The 4,376-nt window shown below is 32.2% G+C and overlaps 1 long non-coding RNA gene across 1 annotated transcript; it reads right to left on the reverse strand.

The window, feature by feature from the left end:
• Nucleotides 1-1,211: 1,211 nt before the first annotated feature.
• Nucleotides 1,212-3,206, reverse strand: LOC132760584 (uncharacterized). Its single transcript, XR_009629861.1, has 3 exons — nucleotides 2,318-3,206; nucleotides 1,912-1,994; nucleotides 1,212-1,603 (listed from the first exon to the last, which is right to left on the reverse strand). It is a non-coding gene; the product is annotated as an uncharacterized LOC132760584 (long non-coding RNA).
• Between the last annotated feature and the right edge of the window lie 1,170 nt (nucleotides 3,207-4,376).

The raw sequence follows: 4,376 nt of genomic DNA on the forward strand, positions 1-4,376 counted from the left end.
TAAAGAATAGGACGGGGAGGAGTGTAGTACCGTATGGTAAAGGTTCCGGAAGTTAACGAAGTCTGACGAGCTTACCGGAAGGAGTAGTTTTCGAGCATACCGGAACTAGTGAGGCAGTCCGGAACTGATAGCTGAGACGCCATATTGATTGTGTAATTGAGCTGTTGTTATCTGGCAGATTCTGTGCAACTACAGACCATCCAAGGAAGGTAATTGCTTTGATTGTATTTACAACCCTTTGTAATCAATCTGCATAAGTTCTATAGACAGCACAACAGAAAATATTTTTCATATCACTTAAAATTGAAACTTATTGACCTGCGCTTAATATGTAATATGAAATTAGGCAAAGCCTATGAACGGGGAAATCGTTAAAAAATTCCTTTCTTTCTTTCCGTTTTAAAATTGTCATTCGGTATTACATGCACCGCTTCCCTTTTCACTCGGAACACTCGACGTTTATTATTTATCCGAAAAATTGAGATTTGTTCTGTTATTGGAATACCCCGCCTTTTATCATTGAGTCACATTGTAAATGGTGGCCCCCGACTAGAACTGACACTGAAAAATTCATTGATAGGTATAGAATTTTATATATTTTTTAATTGTTTTTTATTTGATTTACTTTTAAATATACACATGTAGTCTCCTGTACGAAATGTTACGCCCGGAATTGGGGCGGAATTTCGGCACGGATTACGCCCAGAAAGTTAAAATTCCTTTAAAATTTTTAGTATATGATAAGGGTTCATTTTACGGGCGGATTCTGGGCGGAAATGGCACGGAATTTGGCACGAAATATGTAAATGAGCAGGAAAAAATTCCATGCGGAATTTTGAACGGAATTTTAGGCACGGAACTCTTGGCACGGATTCTGGGTGGAAATGGCATGGAATTTGGCACGAAATATGTAAATGAGCAGGAAAAATGTCCGTGCGGAAAACTGGCACGGAATCTGGGCACGGAATCTTAGCACGGAATTTTGGCACGGAATTTTGGCATGGAATAATCAGAGCAAAATTCAATAAACAGTTGTTTTTTTTATTGTATTTAATTTAATTAATGATGACCATTTTGTCATGTACTTTGGACCATTGATAATTAAATAACTGGCTAAACAATTGTATTTAGACTATCTTAATTAAAGATATGCATCTAAAACTATAGTTTATATGTAATAATTAATTCAAAATTCATGTAGTAAACTTCTCTATAAGCTTATGAGTAAACACACATGTATTTTTATATGATTATTCTCTTAAAATCACATCTAATTGTATTTCAATAATCCAAGTTAAGATATGAAAATTATCACAGTTTGTTTTTCTTCACAAATAAAAGATATGCTTTTTGTCTACATACAGAATACATCCTACATTAACTTCAAGTGTCACAAACAGCTTTTTTATTGTGCAAGTATCTGTACATGACTTTTGTAGGTACTGCTGCTTTCTTTGATCACCTTGATTTCAACTATTATGTTGTCTGTCACAAACCAAAACTTTCTTTCAAACTGATTATCAAAACCACAATGTTTCCTCATTATGTCAGCTAACGTCCTGTGCAAATGTTTCCTATAGGCACATCTTGTAGTTGCGTTCACCTTTAAGGACAAAAATAACAATTGATTTAAAAAGAATGGAAACAAATTCTGTTCTATGGTAAAATACAATTGTGTTCCATTATAATATTTCATCTGGGGTGTTAAAACACTGTACTCAAGCAAATGCAGTTTCAAAAATACTATAGCAACATCATTTCACAGTAAGCAAATGATGTAAAAAATTGCCCATTATGAGTACTTTAGTAATTACACTTTTGATGTCAAAATTGATAATCTTTACATTATCTGGGAAACAATTGTACTCTAAAAATGGTTTGTTCAGATATTTAAAAAATACATGTAATTACCTTTTCAGACTCCAAGGTAGTGAAATATTGCTGATACTATAAACACTAAGTTGGCAAATTTTCACAGTCTGCAATGGCCCAGTCTGCAAATATATATTCTCATAATTTAAATTGTATGTATATTATAACATGTGAGATCTTATAGAAATTTAGCACTGTAAAACAGAAGCTCAGAGGCCAGTCTATGGACCATGACCTTTAAACAAATAATTTTGGTAATAAATCTAGATTTAATAATCAGATAATTATTCACAGCATGTAAATGTAGTTTGAATAATAGTTTTATCAACATTACTTTATAATTATCAACCTTATTTTATAGAAACAATTTTTGCTTACTGCCACAATATATTTTGATTGTTTATAATAACCTTTTTTTGCATAAATGTATCTAAAAGTTGTTTACCTGAAACTTTTTACTATGATTCATTTGTATAATCTTCCTCCCTCAGTTCACTCTTAGTTCATTTACAACAACCAAACATTTCCACAATCTTGTCACATTTAGATAAATGTTTTCTTTGAAAATTCCAAAATATGTACACAACATTCAAAAACAAGATGTAATCTCCAAAATTTTTGCAAGATCCTTTGTGGTGGCATTCAATAAGCAGCTGACCCATATATCTGAGATTTCAAATTGTTCAACAGTTTAACTGGACGGACAGGTCCATCATTATGTGAAACAGGGATTATCCAAAAATATCAAAACAGTCCCACCATTTTATTTTTACATTTATTGAGTGTAAAAACATATCAAATGATAAGTAAATGTAGAATTTGAAAATCATAATAAGTTTTTGAAAGAGAATCAAAGTGTCAATTACCTTCTTAACTGATTGTTTTGAAATGTATACTGCTCAGACTACCTTAATAATCACATGGAACAGTCTGGTCAGTATACCAGAATGCCCCATCAGGAGATTAGTCATGCATCAGATAGAGGGAAACACAAGTGTTTATCTTTAGTCTTATCTGATCTTAACCTTTAGTGTCTGTAGTATTTATTTATCCTGACTTGTAAGAAATTATCAAGCACACAGTGGTTATTATATTTAACACATTAATTGTGCATGTATATAATGGGCAATAATGATTATATATGTGTTTATTGTACACAATCATAAACTAAATGGCAATAATTGATATACTAGTATATGTGTTTATTGTAACATAATAAAATAAGTGGCAGAGTAAAGTGTAAATAATCTAGATGTATGTCTACAAATTTCCAAACAAACTTGCTAGTAGATTATGTACTATTTTATATGGCATTTAAAACATAAATTAAAGTTTAAAATATCATTCTTAAATTATTTAACAATTAATTGCTTTAATGCTACCAAGAAATTAAAAATCTATAGATACACACTGCAGGGAAGAATTACTCATGTATTTAGATATGTAGTAATTTAATTAAATAGCATACAATTTACATTTTACTTCAGTATCTTTAGTAATGTAATAAGCTATGTGATATAGAAAATTAAATAAAATTTTGCATTAGATTTTAGCTCTTTTGAAAATTAATAATGTTTGACAAAATCTTTTTAAATAACAGATATAAATAACACTTCGATTATTTCACCAATTTTCTTTTAATTGTTGAATTTCCATTCTTGTGTACTGATTTAATGAAGTATTCAGTGAAAATTTCCAAACAAAAAAATTCTAAGTGTAAAAAAATTCCACCTCAAATGACTAAGATTGAAATTTGGCCCGACAGAAAAATCAAAGTTCTGAATTCCGCCCCATTCTATCTCAAGAAAATGTACAAGTACAAAATTCCGCCCATAATAAAATTCCGCCCGGAACGGTTCTTGTTTTACGCCCAGAAATGTTTTCCGTGTGGGGCGGACTGACACGGAATTTGCTTTTCCGTGCTTAGTCCGCCCAGAAAGCAATGATTCCATCCCAATTCCGTGCCATTTACGCCCAGAATCCGTGCCAAAATTTCGTACAGGCTATAGCCGGGCAAGTCAAAGCCGGGACCCGCGGTTTTTGACTTCCCCGTATTAATATGCTTTATCACACACCAGTGCCGATTTTGCCACTCAGTAAATATGGTATTGCACATCCATGCATATAATTTGACATGACCTCATTAGCGTTATAAAAACATTATGTAAAAATGGCTAAATGGTAGCGTTATACTATAGGCGTATAAATGAAAAACTACTCTTATTTCACTTTAAACAGTCTTTATTTTGTGTATGTGATACAGTAGGGTGAACGTTTCAGTTTACACGCAAAACGCACGTTGCGGAAAAAACGCATGCACGTTACATGCTATACGAACACACGTTACACGCACCCTTTATGAAACGAAATACGCAAACGCATGCAAAACGAAATACGCTACACGATATACGCACGCTTAAACGCACGCAAAATAGAAATCGTTTCTAAACGTTAATAAAATATCCTTATCATATAAATTTTTAACAACTTCTAAGCTAGATCGT

The sequence above is a fragment of the Ruditapes philippinarum genome, unplaced genomic scaffold, assembly GCF_026571515.1.
Source record: "Ruditapes philippinarum isolate M1 unplaced genomic scaffold, ASM2657151v2 ctg12890_1_1_1_1, whole genome shotgun sequence".
Lineage (NCBI taxonomy): Eukaryota > Metazoa > Mollusca > Bivalvia > Venerida > Veneridae > Ruditapes > Ruditapes philippinarum.